General features: G+C 49.8%; 1 protein-coding gene across 1 annotated transcript in view; it reads left to right on the plus strand.

The window, feature by feature from the left end:
• The window catches only part of PWP1 (PWP1 homolog, endonuclein), a 312398-nt gene that overhangs the window by 76936 nt on the left and 213575 nt on the right, over positions 1 to 21887 (plus strand). The gene's annotated exons all lie outside the window — the stretch shown is intronic.

Raw genomic sequence — 21887 nt, forward strand, 5'->3', positions numbered from 1 at the left:
ACATCGGTTTATTGGACTGTCCAGTGAGTTGGTGAGGCTAAGATACCAACCTCAGTGGTCAAGAATAACTTGGAGACTGTCCACTTTATAGCAGTGTTGTACATTGTAGACCCAGGAGGGTGAGATCCATGCAATATTTTCGATCGTTCCTGGAGTGGTAGCTATACAGCCACAACGTTTGAGAATAAAATGTTGCCTTTATAACGGCACAAGAACCGGAGACCTTTCTGCCATTAGCGGCCGCTGTGTTTTAAGCAGATTGTTCTCGACAAGGGATACGACTATCCATAACCATAATGGCAGTTGACACAATAAAAGATTACACTATACAGTGTTCTCATCAGCTTAGGGTTGGATGCTTTATTGACTTCCAAGAAGAATAGGATGAGTACATCCATGAGTATTAAAACCTGTGGTGTTTAGGTTGAATACAGATGTGTGCTGTTGGCACATTTGCCCTCTCTCCTACTAGCTAGTCTTTCTGTTAATAAAGACAAGTATTCTTTAATTCCACTTGAGCGTTTCTCTTTATTGGAGTAATCCTGGATACATTAGTGGGATTCCCTGACACTACCCATAGGCATTACAAAAGGTCCGCCTTCACTACCTCTCTCGGACAACCTTATGGAGCTCTGCAACACTTGGTCTGTATTTCGTTGGTGCCACATGATTGCCTTTTAATAAATACACTTATCTTCAATTTACTCCAGTCAGAATCTCCGAACCATGGTCAGTTTTCACATTAGAAAATAACACCATACATGTTTTCTGATTATAAGTTGGCTGACTGCACTTGCACATCAACAACCTGCATGCCTTAAAGATAGGATATAGCTTGTAAACATCTTGTAGCTATCCGTGATCTATTTTACCCCTATCATCACCCCCCCCCCCCGCCCCCTTACAACGCCGATATTTGCAAAAGTAGGAGAAGAGAGGGCAGGCTGTTTGTGTTGACACCTGCCTGACCCAGTCACCTCCAGTTTTCAAACCAGGTAGTACTGCTGAGCATCATCTTTTTTCTTCATACTCTTGGGTATCTTATTTGCCATAAATTATGTTTACTTGTCTAGCTGTACTGTAAATTTCTAAATGCACTGCTAGGTTCCAGATTGCTTAGTGTTGCGTCACCTCAGTCTAGTTAGGGAAAAAAACCAAGCAAAGATGCGCGAGGCAACAAAAAGTCATACATGTCCAAAATGTATTCATAAAGAGGCCAACATGTGTTTCACAACAATCATCACTTCTTCAGGACCAACCTGAGAAATGTATTTATAAAAATCACTGTAAAAGCAAAACCAAAGAAAGAAAATATGAGATGCAGTGTCTGCTGTGCTTATACACTGCCAGAATCCCTTTCGGCCTGCCCCTGGTCACCCAGCGGCTACTGGCCCAACTTTGGGAGTTGAGGCCTTTTTCTCCTGATGGCCTGAGGTCCGATCTACTATGGATCTTGAGCAACTGGGCCAAGTACACCGTTTGCACTTGACTCTTGATGGTTGGAACTTCCATAGATTCACATGCTTGAATCATTCCCCGTCGTCGAGATGGGAGTCTAACGGTATATTATAATAGCAATGCAAAGTTAAACATAGGCTAGAAAAGGCCCTAGACCCCTTAATTGTCCAACATCCCATAGTCCTTGTTTAAAAAGAGACCAAACAATAGTTCGAACCTATCAGATTTCCCTGCCCTTTAGAACACTCTGGTGAGAAGCTTCAGTACCTCAAATTTTCTACCACACGTTGGGCTAGGGAGTCTACACTGAGCTCTGCACAGTTATCTTGTACTACAGTGTTTCAAGACTTCAAAACCCTTTTATTAATTTAGGATAGCTACAGAGTACTTCTTGCTTTATATTGGGTCTGTATTTGTTTACCTACATTACGACTTTGCCATGTCAGATAAGGAAAAGAAAAGCCTGTTCAGGTCATGTGCTACTTGTTCTATGAACAGGCTCCATACAGCTGACCCTCATAAGGACTGCATTTATTGCCTTTATCTGGATCATAAGGCTAAAGACTGTAAGGTATGTTGTACCTTTTTTAATAAAACCTTAAAAGCCATGAGGGGTGGCTGCTCATATGGCTTCAGAAACTTAAGGCAAGGAAGGAGCCAATGTCTAGTGACGACAGTGATGAGGAATCTTAATCATCCTACAAGAGGTCACATAAGAGGGAGAGGTCTCCCTGTTCTCACTCTTCTTTTGAGTGACCTAAAAATCCTCAAAAAAGACCACCAATGGTTCTTACAGGTGCAGTCCTTCTAAATCTCCTAAAACAGCTAAAGGAGAAGGAACGGTATTCATCCTCTAAAGGACCTGAAAAAACGAGGTCTGAGCCACCTACATCACCCCATCCGGTGCACCATTCCTTCAAGAAACCACCATCAGTTCCACCTGCTGACAAACCGCTGATGACTAACTGTCAATGAGGCCATCTAAGTCTTCTACGAAGAAACCATACAGTCATCAACGGCAACTGCTCGCTGACCCTGTATCCACGTTGTCTCTGCCTTCAGCTGCCTGCTCGATTACATCCTCATTGAAGACCCATCTGCCTAACCTGTTGACACCCAAAGGCACTGTTCCTCAATCGACGATGACACTTCCACCAATGTTGTTGACTTCCACCAAGACGACGATGACAACTTCGATGTCTTGTCCATCGACAGACACCAGGGTTTTGCCGTCGTTAATTCCATCCCCATCGATAGCCCTGACAACAACGCCGTCAAGGATCCCATCCATGATGGTGTTGATGGAAAAACAGCAAAAACAAGATAAAAAGGCATTTTACCCTTGTGCACACTTCTAGCAAGGTGTCACCACTACTTCCATCCCACCTGTTAGAGGAGGATGAATCTTAGGACAAAGGTCCTTTTGAGTATGCTCACAGCCCTTCAGAATTGCACATCGAGTGCCAAGAGGAATATTATGATGAGGAAGTGTAAGAAAGTGGGTTTCTGTTGCAGTAACCCTCCCCCTTTTTTGCCTGATAACTGATGCGCTTTTCCTTGTTGTGCCCTGGGCTCCTGCCAATCAGGTGCCCAGGGCCTGTGTTCCTTCCCTAAAAACTGCCTAACAGCCAAAACCCAATTGGCATCTCTGGTCACCTGTCAGCCCCTGGTAAATGGTACCCTAGGTGACCAGGGCCTTGTGATCAGAGAAGGCCCCTAAGGGCAGCAGCACTTATTGTGCCACCCTTAGAGGCCCTGTACCCTGACACACACACACTGCCTTTGCAGGCTGAGTGTCTGGGTGTAGAACAAAACAAAGAGTCGACATGGCACACATCCCTGTGTGCCATGCCCACAACACACTGCCCTGGCATACCTCAGTCACCCCTCTAGCTGGGTGCCCTATGCCAGAGGTGTGGGCACAGGTGCATGAGCCTGTGCCCCTACAGTACCCAGGTCAATTCCTGGGAACTGTAAGTGCAGTGCTGACATTAAGAGTATATGGTACTGGGAGGTCGTCAACACAAACTCTACAGCACCATGATTGCTACACTGAAGACTGGGAAGTTTGGTATCAAACTTCTCAGCACAGTAAACCCACACTGATGCCAGTGTGGGATTTCCTGTAAGATGCACGACAGAGGGCATCTTAGAGATGCCCCCTGAACCTAACCTACAATCCACGTCTTGTCTGAGGGGCTGACACACAGCAGACAGGTTGCTGGACCCCTGGGTAGAGAGCCATCTGCTCTCCTGGGCCTGCAACAATGCACATCCTGGGGGAGGTGCGAAGTCTCCTCCCCCAGGATGGGCAGGGGAAACTTCAAAGGCATTCCGCCTTTGTGAGCTTCTCCAGGCCACTTGCTGTGCCCAGCAACTGGCCCCTACCGGTTCTCAACCCCCTCTCTGGCGGGAAGACTGGCCGGAAACCCCAAGGAAGGACAGGGGGTGTGCCAGCCTCTGCCAACTCCACCCCTCAGGTGGGGGAGGCGAGGTGAAGCACCTCCCCGGGCTCTCGCCATCTTGAAGATGGGGAGCCCTGCCCAATCAGGACTAGGCCACTGCCCCCCTCCCACATGAGAGTGGCAGGATAGGGGGTGTACCCACCCCAGGGCAGGGACCCAGTGGTCCCTGCCCTTTACCTACCTGTAATACCCCTAAATTTAGTATTTAGGGGCACCCTGAACTTTCCTTCCTCAGATTCCAGGTTCCGAAAACCTAAGCTGCTAAGAAGAGGAAGACACCAACTGCTTTGGCCCCAGCCCTACCGGCCTGTCGACCCTCAAACCTGCTCCTGCTACATCCCAGCACCTTTTGTGGCCAGCAACCTCACAAACCCCGGAGGACCTGGCTACCTTTTGGCTCTAAGTACCTGGGACTCCCATGAGCAGAGGCTCTGCTCAAAACCAGCTTCTAACCCCTGGCATCAGCCCGGAACCGCAAACCCTGCAAACTCTGCACCCGCCAAGCTTGGCCTGTGCCGGTGTGAACAAAGACTCCGAGGACGTCCCCCCGGCGACTGTGACCCCGAATCCAGCACCCAAGGACTTCCCTCGACGCTCCTGACGCCTGCAGCCTCAGAACTAGGTACCCCCCTAACCGCGATCAACAGAGGGTAAGATATCCCAACACCAAAAGGCACCCCTGCACCCGGCGGCCCCCTGTGCCCAACTCCTGGGTACCTACCTATCCTCCAACTACCCAACTTACCTCTCGAAGTGGTGGTGGCACCTGAAGAATCTTCTTCCCCGAGCTTGCAGCCTTTTTTCAACCAGGAGCTTTCCCATTGAAATCCTTCGAGCGCCCGAAGGCTCAAAAGCACCCTGCACCCAGCCGCCCGAGTTGCCCTGGCAGTGTAACCTCTACACCTATCAACTTCCCCATTTGCCCTGAGCAAGTGACCAGGAGCCCAGCTCCCACAGCCGCGTGGCCTGCTAGTCAGCAGCCACCAACCAAGACCCCCCTGCCTCCTATAGGATAACATTGGGCCTAACTCACTCTGCACCTGTGCCGCTGAGGGTGTAACAACTGTACTTACCTGACCCTGGGAGACCCCTGAGTCTGTGCCCAGAACCTTAACTCTGCCAGTCGAGTACTTACCCAAAAGCCGATAACCCAATTTTCCTCCATAGGGTAACATTGACTGGTTTCTTCTGTGGAGTTTCTAAAACTTAAAATATTCACCAAAAATCAACCGAGTAACGAAAACGAAAATACTCATCTGCTATTAGGAGAGATCCCAGTGCTGGATCTTGGTGCCCAGCACTGACCCTGAAAAATATTCACAACCGTACTTACCATTAACCCAATTTTCTTCCATAAGAAATCATTGACTGTTTTCTGTGAAATTTCTTCTAAGTGTCGATTTTTGCAAACTACAAATATTCTTTAAAAATCGTACCAACTGTGAAAACGTAATTACTTACCTGTTTAGATAGGGATATCTGTCCCAGGACTGAATCTATGATCCAGTCCTGGAGTTACAAAAGTAATCCTGAAAGTAATCTATTGCAAATAACTTAAAACGTCCATTGAGCTCAATGCATTATTGTGTTTCAAATTGTGTTGCCTATTGCAACAATCTGTAACTATCTACAAAAGTCAAATGCATATTGCAAAAGTATTCAACTAAAGCTTCTCATTCTGAGAAAGTATATTTTAATACCTATTTTTGGTTCTAAAATAAAACAAACATATATTTTTTATATAAACCATTGGCCTAGAGTTCAGTTATTGAGTGTGTGAGACCATTTGCTGACTGAGTGTGTACTACAAATGCTTTACACTGTCCTCTGATACTGCCTTACTGCTCGACCAAGCTACCACTTTAGAGAGTAAGGTTATATCTAACTTTAGCCTCTGCCAAACCTCTGGGGACTGTGGACTCTACACGCTGTACCTATTTGGGAACAGTATATACAGAGCCACTTTCTCACAGGAAGAATATGAGGGTCAAGGTTATTACGCCCCTCAGGAGAAATATCATCCGCAATATCAGGACGAAATAGTATGCCTGCCTTCCTCACTTGTTATAGATATACAATTTATGCTTTCCGATTATAGAAATCTTTTTCCTCCAACACCTGCTATCACACGCCAGTGTCTCCACTAGCAGAATCTCTACATATACTACCAGCTGCTCCAAAACAAACACCACTATTGTTTCCTTCTTCATTCCACCATGCACCACAACCTACTCTTCTTTACGATCATGCAACTTCGGATGACAACAGTGTTGTGTAGTTCCCACAAATCTATATAGGATCTGCACATTTAGACAACATAAACTAAGGGCTTGGTGTCCAGACTGATTCCATACACCCCTAGAGGATATGTTAGTCGAGATAGCTCACAATGCCACTATGAGCCACTCTTACCAAGGATCTAATAGCTTCTGGCAACTATCGAACATGGCAAACCTGACCACTCGGGGATTGTGGAAACAGTACAGTACTTTTTGCTCTGTCACTCGTGCCTTCTTTACCTCAGAGCGATACACAGAATAAATGGTGGGGACGTTTTCAATAAGCATTTATTGAACCAGCATTATTCTAGTATAAAATACATGTGCTGCAACAACCATTAGACAGAAACAGATATGTACGATTATGAGCACTTAGGGCCTCATGTAGGTAAATAAATTTTACCGGTTCTTAAATACCGAGCCGTACCGAATCGGTAAATTAGAATCGGTAAGTTATATGTAGGTAAAAATTCGGTAACAGTTACCGATTCGGTAACATTCGGTAAATACGAATCGGAATTCACCGAATCGGTAAATACCGAGGTGATAATTACCGAATCGGAAAATACCGAGGTGGTATCTACCGATTCGGAAAATACCGAGGTGGTATCCACCGAATCGGAAAATACCGAATCGGTATGTACGGATTCGGTAAATAACATCACATGACTTGACGAAACAGCTAATCCTGTGCAACGACAGCCCACCCAACCAGGAACTGCCCACACCCAGGCAGGTGTACACAATTAGCCGACGTGGCCACACCCAGGCAGGTGTACATAATTAGCCGACCCTGGAGAGGCTTGGAGTGCAGAGGAGAGGCAGGGAGCAGTTGCATGTGCGAGCGGGAAACGAACAGCATGTCCAGCCAGAGAACACAGAAAGACGGAGGGGAAAGGAGGAGGAAGCTCAAATTCAGCCCCAAGGAACTCCAGGTGCTGGTGGAGGAGGTGGTGAAGCAGCACCAGAAGCTGTTTGGGAGGCAATCCCTGCAAGTGCCTGAGGCCGAAAAGCGCAACATATGGCTGGCCATCCAGGCGCAGGTCAATGCTGTGGGAGTGACCCACAGGGACATTGAGGTCCTCAAAAAGCGCTGGTATGACCTGAGGATTGTGACCAAGAGGAAGATGGGCGACATCCAGAAGGAGGCCAGCCAGACCGGAGGTGGAACCAACAGGGCACCTGCCCTCACCGAACTGGAGGAGCTGGTGGCGGCCACAATCGAGCAAGAGAGCGTCGTGGGTCTTGGGGACGCCGACAGCTCTGCCAGAGCCGCAACACACCAAGGTAAGACGAAAGCACAGCAATGTAGCCCCCCCTACCCCTATCCCACATCCCCCATTGTGAAACGAGAATCACACTGCAGTCCACACGTGTCAGTGCAGACAGGCAATGCATTCCGGGAGATGTAGTCAGGGCAACACTAACCATGACGTAAATGTCACAGGGCAACAGGGCATGTCACGCACTCGAGGCACAAGGAGACAGAGGACAGATTGGAATGTGAAATGATTTATTGTGACGCTTGCAATGCAGCCCTTCGGGGACACTGAGCCAATGTTGTTTTTCTGTCCACAGATGTGACATCATGCAGTACAGGGCATGCTGCAGGGGAGACGGCACACCTGCCACAAAAATCACCTCTAGCCAGCACGAGTTCAGACCAGGGAGCAGGCCCACTGGCAGCCGCACCACCAACACAGCCAGCCTCGCCGCACACAGAGCCAGCATCACCTCACCGAGAGCCAGCATCACCACAACCACAGCCAGCATCGCCACTCATGTTCGAATCACCGGCCACATCTCCGCTTGCAGGTGTGAGAATGAGGAGGCGTCCAGCAGCCAGGCTACGAGCCTTCGACACCTCGTCAGACGACAGCATGGGCCCAGAAGACCGCACCGGGCACCAGGAAGGGAGCCATCCCACTGTGCCCCACACCTCACAGGCAGCACAGACGGGAGCAAGAGGGCGCCGCAGGTCGCGTGTCCAGAGTCCACCAGCACCCACTGACGGCCATGGTGTCTTCTTGGGGCTCGAGGGCCAAATGTTGAAGCAACAGCGCCTGCAATCAAAGGCAGTTATGTCAGTCCAGAGGCACATGCGGGTGATGAAGACAAGCTTAGTCAACATGGACACAAACATTGGCGGCATGGCTGCGGGCATTCGGGACATGTCCCAGTCAATCCAGCAGTTGTGCAGCAAATTAGATGCTGACATCGAAGCACGGCGCCGGGAACGCCAGAGAAGGGACACTACCAGCAGGGCACTCAACCGTCTGGCAACTGCGACTTCCCTACTTTGCCGGCGCTCTGTGACGATGCAGGAGGGCCTAACACAGTGCTGCAGCGACCTGTCTCGGGGGATGGTGCAGGTGACAAGTGCACTAGGGGTGCTATTGACTAGTCAGGCGTCGACAACTGCTGCAGGGGATGCTGCGGAGCGCATCGACACCAGCAGCAGCATCACACCCCCCGTCCCAGAAGCACGCAGGAGCAGCAGGCGGCTTGGGGTTGGCTCTAGTGAGGATGCACAGGCCGTGCAATCCACCACTGCAGCGCGTATGCGCAAACATTGATGTGGCCCTGCTTAGCCACTTCCCATTGGGTGACGTAACCCTGGACATACTCCTTGTATAGATGGTATATTGCCAGATTGGCCTGTTCATGTGTTCATGGCGTGGTGCCACATTAAACTACGTCATGACTTCTCACAACTCGCTGTGTCCCCTCACTTACTCAGAAATAGTTGCATGTGATCTCTGCCCGTCTCTCTCTCCCATCGATTGCAGTTGGCACTCTAGCTGCGCTGCCCTCTGGCTGGCCTGACTCATCCTCGTTGTCCTCAACATATGTTAGTTCCACATCTGTACCTTTTTTCGTGGCAAGGTTGTGCAGCATTGCACAAGTGGCAATAATCTTGCAGCAGGTGATGGGTTTGTACTGGCGTGCGCCTCCGCTCTTGTGGAGGCAGCGGAACCTGCTCTTCAGTAGTCCAAACGTGCGCTCCACCACATTGCGTGTTGTTTTGTGGGCCACGTTGTATCGTCTCTCACTCTGGGTTGCTGGGTGTAGGTAGGGAGTGAGGATGAATGAACGGCATGCATATGCACTGTCGCCTGGATGAGTAAGAGGGAACCATCAGTTACATGCCTCTATACACTCTGATTTGCAGGTTTCAAGGGGCGTCACTGTTACTTACCCAGCAGGTATCCCTCTCCGAATTCGCCGGCACTCAGTCGTGTGTAGATCCCACTATTCTGGAAGATGTATGAGTCGTGGGTGCTCCCAGGAAACTTTGCAACAATATCTGTGATGATGTTCCCTGCATCACAGATCACCTGCACATTGATGGAGTGGGTGGACTTCCTGTTCCTGTAGATGTGCTCTGTATCAGCTGGTGGACAGATTGGGATGTGTGTACCATCAATACAGCCGATGACATGGGGGAACTGTGCCATGTGATAAAAGTCTGTTTTTGTTTTCTGCAGTGCAGCCTGTGTGTTTGGGAAGCTTATGTAGTGGTGCATTCTCTGCATCATGGCATCCAGGAACTTCCTGAAGAAACGGGACAGGCAACTCTGGGATACACCACCCACCGCAGCTATCACCACCTGATAACTGCCGGATGCCAGTAGATGTAGGCTGCAGAGCACCTGCACATGTGGTGGTATGGCGTGCGCCCTTCTTGTTGGCTGGTCCAGGAGTGGGTGCAGGTCCCTTATCAGGTCCATGATGGTTTCGGGGTGTAGCCTGTACCTCTCATGTATCTCTGCATCAGTCAGCTGTAATAGTGTGATGCGCTGTCTGTAGATTTGTTCCTCCCGTCGCCACACCCTCAGTCCTGCTGCCTGTAGACGTAGGCGCCTTGCAATGACGTACATGGCGGCCATGTTGTCCACGCTGTTGCATTTTGGGATTGCTTATGTGCATTGTTGATGGTTACCACCTGCTTTCAATCCGTGTTAATTACCGACTCTTATTTACCGATTTTCCTGGATTTCTTAATTACCGCCTGCTCCTACATGTCATTTTAAATTTTTACCACTTCATATTTACCACTTCATATTTACCGATTCGTTAATTATGTATTCGGTAAACATGAATCGGTATTTTGGAATTCGGTAACTATGAATCGGTATTTACCGCCTCATATTTACCGAAAAGTGGTTTTTGGACTCCTACATCTCACTTGTCTGAATACCGGTCGGTAACGGCATATTTACCGAAAATCGGCCGTTACCGACCGGTATTTCGCTACCTACATGAGGCCCTAGAAGAGTAAAGAAAAGGTAGAATTCTACCATAGTGCTAAAACAATGCATATATGCAGGCATCTAGATACATAACCATGAAATGCGTACTCCTACAATGAGAACCCTAACTAGATGGACATAGATGTACCTAAATGTACCTAACGTATGTAGGTGTGGAGCCAAGAATCACCTTAGGATAAAGCCAACCCCATTACCTGATTTGAGTGAACGAAGGACCCCGACTTCAGTGGACTAACCACCAGAAGACATTATGATTTTAAAGAGCCTTTCCGGAAGACCGTAAGAGCCATGCCCATTGTAAGCTACATCTCGGAAGAGGACTTAAAAGTCATTAAGACTCCAGCCACAATAACTGCGGTCCTTCCCCTCTTGGATAAAAAAGTTCAAAGCTCCAGAAGATGCTCCTGCTTGTTTGACTGGTCACCCGAAGCTCGATTCCATTATCTCCCAGACATCACAATGCAGATAAAAAAAACCCTATCTGCACCTATCACAGCGTCTTCGAAAAAGGAATGTAGGTGCCTTGATAACATACGAAAAAGATTTTCAACTATGACAGTTAGGGCACCAAATTCACTCACTGTTCTTGATCGTTATGAACGCCTGGTCCGATATCGCAGTGTATCTGGATCAGCTTCCAGAGGACAGTAAAGCAGAGGCTTAGAAGATTCTCCAGGAAGGAGAACGTACCTCATCTGTGGTGATCGACACTGCTGTGGACATTGCCACTATGGCATTTAGACAACTTGCAGGTGCTGCTGTGTTACGCTGCCACGGTTGGCTAAAGGCTATTTTGTTAATGCTGGAGGTTTAAAACAGTCTGTTACGACAAGCAGATTGATGAGGTTTTGCAAGCTATCAAAACAGATGCAACTAAGTTGCTGAGGATGCTTCAGTACAGGAAAGTGCCCTATCGGGGCGCGCGAGGAAGAGGCCTTCCACCCTACAGAGGAAGTTATCAGCAATATCCCTACCCCGCTTACTCATCTTCCTACTCCACAACAATTTCGTCCACAGTACTGAGGAACTTCGATTTTCGATCGTGATCGAATCGACCCGCCATTTTGTGCTCCGCCGCCATTTTGTGTTGCCATCACTCAGGCAGCACGGCGAACAAAGTCTATTCTGCTTTTTCTGCAGCTTCGTGTTGGAATAACCCTTCTGCCTCTATTTGCAAAGCTGGTATTAGGACTGGCCGAGTACACTAATCCCTGTCTGGTTTTTCTAATCCCCGTCTCAACTATCTGTTGGTTCACACAATTCTTTTCTGACTTTATCTTATCGTCTGGCCTTCACTGTCCTCTGCTAGCATTCTCTCGTTTCACAACTGTCCTCCAACACACACAAACGTATCTCGCCACCTGCAAGTTAGTTACGAATCCGTTAATGAATCAGTTTAAGGGAGGGTTGACAAACATAGTGAGAGGAGAGGTTTCTTCGAGTCATCTGACACTTTGTTTTCAAACCTTTCCTATTGGTTCTGTCCTGTTTTTTTTTTTTTTTTTTTTTTTTTTTTGAAAACCTTTATTTCGAAATTCAGGACACAGCTATTCAGCCGACAGCCCGAGGGTTTGGCAGCATTGCAAGTTAGATACAGTAATGTGTCCCAGATACAGTACGATGAGTAATGCAAAGGTCCAATTTTAAATAAACACAGAAAAAACACACAACAAACCCCAGCAAGGCAGAAACATTGAAATCCCATGGCGAAAGCCCCCAGGGGAGGCAGGACCCCACTCATCTACTAAGTATAAGACTGTGTGCGGAGGAAGAAGGGGAACAGCAGAGGCCCAGAACGGTTACCAAAACCAAACTGTGCTGGAAGGTAGGTCAGGGGGAAAGCTGTTCCTCGGGAGGTTCCAGGTCCGGGGCAAGACATATTCCCCCCCTGTATTGGTTCCACCGCCCCCAGATGGCATGCCACTTCCGGGGGCGACCTCTAGAGCAGTAGACCGTCTTCTCCCTAAACATGCTCCAATCCATGTTCTCCTTCCACGCGGTCAGTGTAGGGGTTCCCGAGGAGCCCCATAATCGCGCGATATCCCTTTTAGCTACCATGTTACCCAGAGTCACCCATTGGGTCTGCGCCTCATCGAGATCAGTGGGGCCCCAGACGTTCAGGAGGCAGCACCGCGCCTCCGGCTGTACCACAATGCCCGTCACCTCCCCCATAACTGCATGGACTCTCCTCCAGAACTCCACAATGACACCACATTCCCAGATGATGTGCAGGAAAGTACCCACCATACCACATCCCCTTCTGCACAGGCCGTCCTCCGAGAATCCCATGTGGACCAGCCTTGGCCCCGTAACATACACCCGGTGCAGTATTTTAAGCTGCACCAGCCTCAGACGCGACGGGATTGCAACCTCCTTAGGCGAAGAGACAGCTGACTGCCAGTCCTCATTATCCAACTCGAGGCCATCCCTGGTCCACTGTTCTCTCAGCCCCAATAGCAAGTCTGCCCGGACGTTTATCAACTTCTTATATATGAGCGAAATCGTGCTCTCGGGCATATGACCATCAAGGACTCGGTCCTCAAGGGGAGAGGACTCCGGCACCTTCTCACCCTCCACGAGGACTGATCGGAGGGCGTGACGCAGCTGGATATACCTAAAATACTCTGAAGGCCCTAGCTCAAACTCAGTCTGCAACTCCTCGAAGGACTTTACCCTCCCCTTATGCAGCACATCTCCCACCTTGGATATACCTATCAGGTCCCACTTATCAAAGCCCTTCGTGTGTCAGAGTCTTCCCAACCGTTCCGATTCAAACAATGGGGTAGCGAGGGTGAGCCTATCCTTCCAGCCCAGCGAGTCGGTCGCCATCTTCCATACGCGCACCGCCACACCTGTGGGCCCCGTGAGGGACGAGTCTAGGGACCGCGAATACAACGCCCTGTAGTAGTTGCCTCCGCGCAGCAGCCACCTATCCATGGCATACCCAGGGCTAAGGGCAGGGCCGTAAAACCCATGGTTGATCGCGCTCAGCTGCGTGGCCCAATAGTACCGTCGGATGTCTGGGAGCGCAATGCCCCCATCGTACCATGGGAGCGTCAACTTTGAAATAGCTATTCGCGGCCGCCCATCCCACAGCAACGTCCTTTGGAGGCCTTCGACCTCCCGAAAGTATTTGGCCGGTACCCAGTCCAAGGTGTTCTGGAGGGCGTAGAGGAAGCGGGGAAGGGACATCATTTTGAACAGGGCCGCACGCCCAACAAGGGAGAGCGGCAGCCTCCGCCAACCTTCAACATCTCGCCTCAAGCGTACCAAGGGGGGGAGCAGGTTCCTCTCATAGCGCACAACAGGATCCATGGATATAAAAATCCCCAAATACACAAAACCTTGCTGGGCAACCTGTATCGAACATGTTCTAGGGATCGGTGGGACCTCGCCACTAAGAACGTACAAATACGATTTGCCCCAATTAATCACAAGCCCCGAGTTCCTACCGAACGATGCGAGTACGTCACAGACCACTATAAGTGACTTCTTCGGTGAGGCAAGATACAACAGGATATCATCGGCATAGAGCGAAATACGGTCCTCGTGATCAGGCGACCACCGAAGGCCCCGTATATCCGGGTGCCAACGTATCCACGCAGCCAACGGTTCAAGGGCGAGGGCGAACAACAGAGGCGACAGGGGGCAGCCCTGCCGAGTACCCCTACCAAGCTGAAACGGAGTAGATGCCCGACCATTCACCACAACATTCGCTAGTGGCCCCTCGTACAGCAACCGGACCCAACTCACAAACCCGCGACCGAAACCAAACTTGGCCAGCACGGCCCATAAGTATGCCCACTCCACCGTGTCAAAGGCCATCGTGGCATCAAGAGATGCCACAACAGCCGGTTCACGCAGTGTGCCCGCCCTGGCGATGACGCCATGAAGACGCCTAAGGTTCAATGCTGTGTTTCGGTGCGGGATAAAGCCAGATTGATCCGGGTGGACCAGATCGCCAAGTACCCTAATCAGACGGGTAGCCAGGAGTTTGGCCAGAATTTTCGGCTCAGCGTTGAGGAGTGAAATGGGCCGATAGGAGGCGCATCTATCTCGGGGTTTACCCTCTTTATGTATGACCACGATCGACGCCAACCGCTGATCCAACGGAAGGATCAAATCCCCCCGCGCCTCCAAAAACATGGCGCGCAGGTGAGGGGCGACCCTATCCGGGAACAGTTTGTACAGATCGATCGGCAGTCCGTTCGGTCCAGAGGCCTTACCCGAATTCAACGCGCGAATCGCCCCCGCCACCTCATCAACCGTGATGTCGCCATCCAAATCGTCCCTATCTATGTCAGAGAGGCAGAGCAACTCGATATCACGGAGGAGATCAGTCGAGTCCTCGGGCGGCCTGTCCGACACAGAGGAATAAACCCTATGAAAATACTCTGCAAAACACTCCACAATCCCCTCAGGTTCCACAATCGCCTCTCCCCCCTCTCCAATCAACTCTGGCACCACTCTATTGACCCGTTCCTTCCTGTCCAGCCACTCCAGGAGTTTCCCTGCCTTATCTCCAACATCATACAGACGGCCCTGTTGTTCCCTGCTAAGGGTCTTGGCGGCTTCTGTCACCAGGTCCCTATACTCAGTCTGCTTCAAGCAAAGCTCATGCAGTGAGGACTCCGTAACCTCCTCCTCCATATCCCCCTCAAGGGCCGCAATCTCCTCCTCCACTTGCCGCACTTCGCAATCCCTCCGATTCTTGGCAGTCACCACCAGGGAGAGGGCCTCCCCCCGAAGCACGGTCTTAAAAGCTTCCCACAGCGAGATCGCCGAGTCCACGGTTCCCAGATTGTCCTTAAAGTAATTATCTACCTTCTTTACCAGGGCGCTGCGCATCTTGGGGTCTCGGAAATACCATGGGTTAATGGGGGCCACCCTCCCTCCTCCCTCCCGACCGAGATCCAGCTGGATCCACACTGGCGAGTGATCAGAGATACCACGTGCCATGTGCCTCGCCTCGGATATCAACGAGGCATGTGCGGCCAGAGTGAGCAGGTAGTCAATCCTGGAGAGGCTACCATGCGCCCCGGAGTGAAACGTGTATTGACTCTGTGTGGGGTGCCGGAGCCTCCAGCAGTCTATCAGGCCAAATGTGTCCAGGAGGTCTGGAAGCCATTTCTGAGCCCCCCCTGTGTCCCTGGGCGGGTATCTATCCAGCAGTCCGGAGCCCACAGCGTTGAAATCCCCTCCCACTACCAGCATGCCCCCCGGGAGAGTCAGCAAAGCCCTGCCCAATTCAGCAAATGTGGCGGCCTGCAGGGCCGGCGGGACATAAACCGAAACCAAAACCAAAGTCCTTCCTTCCCACCGCCCCGCCACCGCCACAAACCTCCCCCTATCGTCAACAATGGTGGAGTCCACCTCAAAGGGCAGCGATGCTCTAACAAGGATGCCCACACCCCTGGACCCAGAAGAAAATCCCGAGTGTGCAATGAATTTATACCCCTTCCTATTCAGGGCATAGCACGTATTGCCTATGAGATGCGTCTCCTGCAGCAGTACAACGTCTGGCATTGAGCGTTTCAGAAATTGCAAAACAATCCCCCTCTTAATGCGATCCCCCAAACCATTAACATTCCAGCTTATAACACTTAGGCCTCTACCCCCCATCCTCAAACGGAAAGAGGCCCACCCCACACCCGAGGCGCCACCATGGAACAACCCTGAGGATAATCATCATGCCTTGCAGAAATAAACCCCCCAACAACAAATTCAAACTCCCCATAACTCCCCCCACCCTGCACCCCTGCTGCAGCTTAAAAAGCCCCCCCAACTTGCAGTGTGCCTGTCGCCCTACAAAAACAAAAATCTACAAAAAGTACCCCAAGGGAGGAAAAGAGCACCCCTCGTCCTCCCGCAACCCTCCACAGTTACTGCACTCTGTTCAAATCTTCAAATATGGTCAAATCAAGTCAGGCCGGCTTTGAGATATCAGCCCTGTCCATCCCGGCCACTATCTCCATGCTCAGCTGTGTCGTCCCCGGTCCGTCGCCGGGGCAAAGCATCCAGCCATTCGTCGGCCATAACAGGAGAGTCAAAAAAGAATGTCCGATCTTCATGCACCACCCGTAGTCTGGCGGGGAAAAGCATGGCATATTTTAGGTCCCGTTCCCGAAGTCTTCTCTTCACCCCCAGGAAGCTCTGTCTCTGTCTCTGCACCTGCTGGGTGAAGTCCAGATAAAAATTCACCGACGCATTCTGGAAGGGGACTGGGCCCGCCACCCTCGAAGCTTGCAGGATAGCGTCCCGATCTCGGAAATGAAAGAGCCGGGCGACAATCGGCCGCGGCGGGGCACCCGCCTTGGGCCGTCCGCCCGGCACTCTATGGGCCCTTTCCACCGCAAAAAACTTTCCAAGGCCCTTAGGCTTCAGATGATTGAGGACCAAATCTTCCACAAGCAGGTCCACCGAAGCCTCATCCGAGGACTCCGGGACCCCGATGACGCGCACGTTGTTGCGCCTGGACCGGCTCTCGAAGTCCTCCAGCCGGCGGGCGGCGAGGTCACTCTCGGCCCTCAGCTTCCGGACCTCATTCTGCAGATCCGCAACCTCATCAGTGAGGCCTGTGGTCTTGTGGTCCAGGTCCTTAACGCGTTCGTTTGTCTTGCCCAGGTCCGAGCGGATCAAGTTGACATCCACCAGGATGGCATCCACCTTATGTGCCAGGGCCTCGAATTGCCGCCCCATCGAGGTCTGCATCCCATCAAGCGCGCCCATGACATCCTGCAGGGAGAGCTCCGGTGTCCCAGGCGAGTCCTCCTTCTGGGCATCCGGCGCCTGGCTCGATCCACTCGGCGATGTCTTCAGGAGGGCGTATCGGTCCATACTGTTGACTTGGGAATACGTTCCCCGCCTGGTGGACTTAGGCTTCAGCCGATCTCCTTCTGCCTTGCCCGACATAATGGACTCCAGGCAGTCCAATGCAGTGAAGACCGTCCCCTCTCAGAGAGAGGTATAAAGAGTGAGCAGGTCCGCCTTGTTCTGCCAAAGTAGCCCGCCGAGCGTCCCCGGGGTTATAAAGCCACCCAGAGCACTACAGCGTCCGGGCAGACAAAGGGAACGAAACCGAAAGTGAAAGAGCGAGGGCCTCCGTCCGACAGTTCACACCTCACCAGGCCGTTGTTGATCAACTAGGAGTCGGGCATCCTGCCAACTCTAGCCCCTGGCATCTCCGGGAGTTAGGCCGCAATCTTTCGCCAGTCATAAGTCCGGTTCCCGATGGACGATCCGACCGCAGGCAGCATCAATCGCCTCCCTGGCAACTCAGCGACACGATGCCATGCATACAATCAGGATTAGAGACAGGATAGTCGACGGAGGGCGCGAGGGTCTCGGGAGCTCTAAGCTCACGCGGCCATCTTGGTCAAGCGCTAGGCTCCTCCCCCCGGTTCTGTCCTGTTTTTCAACTTTTCTTATTGGCTCTTTCTTGTATATTCTGGGTGTGTATTTGGTTAATGTATATGTTACCTATATGGTAGAAAAGATTGTGCGCCACGGAGTGAAGTGGCAGTCTCCTAAGAACCTACCTTGTGTACTTCTGGGATAACTGTACTAGTTGCAGCTAATAAATCTGATCTTCTAAACGCCTAACAGAGTGTCCCGTGTCTCTGTGTAGCTGAGCAGGAGAACCCAGGAGATTAAGGCGTACCCTGCACCGCCAGGCCCAAAAGGTTCTGGTTCTTCAGTACCCCCAACTCCACCCACCCCCAGCAGCTTACAGTCAACCTGCACTAAGAGCAGTGCTTAATTTGAGCGGGTGCTCAGCACCGGCACTTAAATGGTTTCCGGTGCTCGGCACCGGCACCTAACTGTTCTATGTATGGTGTTGACAGTCTACCACATGGTGGCGCTTCTCATCTAATTTAGAGATGAGCAGAACAACGGTTGTTTAGGAATACAATATACATTAAAATAGTGATAATACCTACCTCCCCAGCCATTCCTTTAGTTTTGGGGACCTGGAAAAATCTGAACAGTCGCATTTATATGCTAGCAAAATGGTCAGTACTTTTTTTGGCAGCGATGACAGGGGTGATGTGTGGTGCAAGCCTCAGTGGCCTCCTGGTCAGAGCCCTGGCACTTAATATTTTACAAATTAGGCACTGACTAAGAGGTAGCGCAGGGCATCAGGGCAAAGACACCACCCTTTACCAATGACCACCTACAGACTCTGGCTATTTTCCCTTTGTCATCAACCAAAGTGAGGACAAAATATCTGCTTACCTCCATCGCGTGTAGCATATAACTACAGACCACTGACTCCTGAACCTTATTCAATTTGGCCATACTCTTGAATTTGTTGAAATCCCATCCCCCACTCCACCTCAACCCTCTGTTCCAAAGTATCTACATATTCTCAAGTTGGAGATCATTACAATGCTACAAAAAGAAAACCGTCTTTCTGCATGGTAACTTTACAGGACATTGACTTGCTCTTAAATTAAGGAGATTACATGTCAAGCCTCGACCTTCAAGATGCGTATTTCCAAATCCCCATCCACCCATCCCACAGAAAATCCTTATGATTGACAATAGACAGCAGCCATTACCAGTTCAGAGTCCTTCCTTTTGGCCTAAAATCTGCCCCCGGATATTTACAGAGTACCCATCTCTATTAGCAGCTTTTCTAAGAAAACCAAGACACCAAGTGTTTCTGTATTGGGACACTTGGTTGGTCAAGGCTTCATCCATTTGCACAGCACAGGCATTTACTGCAGCCTGTACAACACTGTTCAATGAGCTAGGCCTTACCCTGAATCTAGTAAAGTAATTTGTGCATTCTTTAAAAACTATCACATTCCTGGGTGCAACACTTGAACCAACGCTCAACAAAGCATTGTGTCTCTCGAGACAAGTAAAACTAACATCCTTGGCAGAACTGATTCGGAAAAAAGGCTCTCTTTCAGTTGACCTTTACAAATTACTATTGGGGATGATGTCATCCTGCATTCCCCTGGTTCATTTCTGCTGTCTAAGAATGTGTCCCCTCCAGGAGGAACTCGACAAGCAGTGGCTACATACAACGGGATCCTTTTGATGATCTACTCACCGTCACTCGAGGCATTGTCAATGCCCTATCAGGATAGACGCATTGAAAAAAATCTGTCAGTCAGTATACCTTCTCCATTGGTCATATCTACTGACACCTCTTACTAAGGATGGGGAGCATACCTTCAGGACTTACAAGACAGTGGCAGATGGCAAAAGCCTCATCTCCTTCTTCATATCAACTTGTTGGAGTTCAAGGCAGTACATGTTGCCGTACAAGCTTTCCTTCGAAGAATAAGGAACTCAGCAGTACTTCTCCGGATGGACAATACAACCACCATGAACTACATCAGCATGCAAGGCGGCACAAAATCATGCCTCCTCTCTGAAGGAGTGCAGTGCATCTTGGGGTGGGCTATTGGTAACCGAGTGTCCCTACGTGCGGAACATTTACCCAGAATTCAAAACACGATGGTAGACAAGTTAAGAAGACTAAGGTCATCCTGTCATGAATGGGAACTGGAAGAAGAAACTCTTGACGGCTTCTTTCTCAAGTGGGACAAGCTGTGTTTCGACCTCTTTGTGATCCCCCCCCCTCCCCCCCCCCCGAACAAGAAATGCCGGCTCTTCACACGTTTGTGTCACCATCAGGGATCTTGGGGGAATGGATTTTCAAAGGCATGGTCCGGCAGCTCTGCCTACGTCTTTCTAGCCATTCCTCTCCTCCCAAGAGCCCTCACGAACACGAAGGCTGAACATGCAAGATGATTCTCATAGCCTGCCCTGGCCACACCAGCACTGGTTTGCAGAGCTCCTTCTTCTCGCGTAGAAACGTCACATTCCGTTCACACTGATACCATTTCTCTTAACGATGTCCCAGGGCCAAGTGTTGCATCCGGATCCCAAATCCCTTAATTTATCGGCCTGGCTCCTGAGCACAATGAGTTTGTCCATCTGAACTTCTCTTAGGACTGCAGAGAGATTATATCCAAAGCATGAGTGTAGAGCACTAACAAGACCTGTTGCCTTAAGTGGGAGCGTTTTTGCATTTGGTGCTAGCAAGCTAACTTGCATCCACTCTCTTCGCCTCAAGAGATTCTTTTTTATCTCCTGCACTTGGCAAGATCAGGATTAGCTCACATATCCATTAGGGTCCACATGGTAGTTATCTCCTGCTTTAGGAGATCATCTACTTTGCCTTCCTTGTGGTCCATTCAAATTTTTAAGCAATTCCTCAAAGGTCTCTTCAGGAGTTTCCACCAGTAAGACCTTCTCCATTGCTCTTGCAGCTCAATACTGTTCTCTCACAACTTATGAAGCACCCGTTTGAACCCATTCACAGGCCTGATCTGAAGTACATTTCCTGGAAAGTTGCTCTCCTCGTAGCTTTAACGTCTGCCAGGTGAGTGAGCGAAATTCAAGCCCTTACCATTCAGGAACTGTTCCTACAATTTTGGTAAGTTAGAGTGGTTCTTCGTACGAACCATAAGTTCATTGCAAAAGTCCCTTCTCACTTTCATTTAAATGAGCCTCGCATCCTCAGAACGTTTTTCCCGCTCTTGCAACACCAGCTAGTGAGTTCTTAATTCTTTGGACATCAAGAGATGTTTTAAATTCTATTTACAAAGAACTAAACACGTTCACAATTCTAATCAACTCTTTGTGGTTTACAGCGAGCCACGGAAGGGTTATTCTCTTGCTAAACAAAATGTTTCCAGAGGGCTCTCCAGTGCCATTCGCTATTGTCATCAAGCATCGGGTAAACCACTACAGACGTCAGTGCACTACCACTCTACCAGAACTGTTTCTACATCACCCGCGCAGTTTGCTGGTGTGTCACTCCAGAACATCTGTTGTACAGCTACCTGGAAAAATACACACACCTTAACTAGGCATTACTGCTTGAACTTTGCTGATCGCAGCGACACAGCAGTGGGTCAGGCGGTACTGCGACATCTTTTCCAGTAATGGTGAGCCTTCCCTTTCTTCCCACCATCCTTTATGAGCTAGCACATTTTTTTCTTTGCACTCTACACTTGTTATCCTTGGATAGCAAGTAAAGGTGTTTATGTATCATGTATATCTTCAAGACTAAAAAAAAAAATTGTTCTTGATAACTGCTATCAAATCTGAGCATGTGAATCTATGAAAGTTCCAGTACTGAAGTAAAAAAATTAGTTACCTACCTGTAACTCTATTTCCCCTGTGTTGGAATCTTTCGTAGATTCACATGCGACCCACCATGCTTTCCTGGGAAGCTCACCTTCCTTTCTCTCTCTCCCTCTTCTGGGTGTATCTCCTACACTAGTGCTTTGAAAATATGAGGTACTGGAGCTTCTCACCAGAGTGTTTTAGAGGGTAGGGCAATCTGATTGGTTCAAACCTATGTTTGGTCTCTTTTTTTAAACAAT

This window comes from Triturus cristatus, chromosome 4_1 (assembly GCF_964204655.1).
Source record: "Triturus cristatus chromosome 4_1, aTriCri1.1, whole genome shotgun sequence".
Taxonomy (NCBI): domain Eukaryota; kingdom Metazoa; phylum Chordata; class Amphibia; order Caudata; family Salamandridae; genus Triturus; species Triturus cristatus.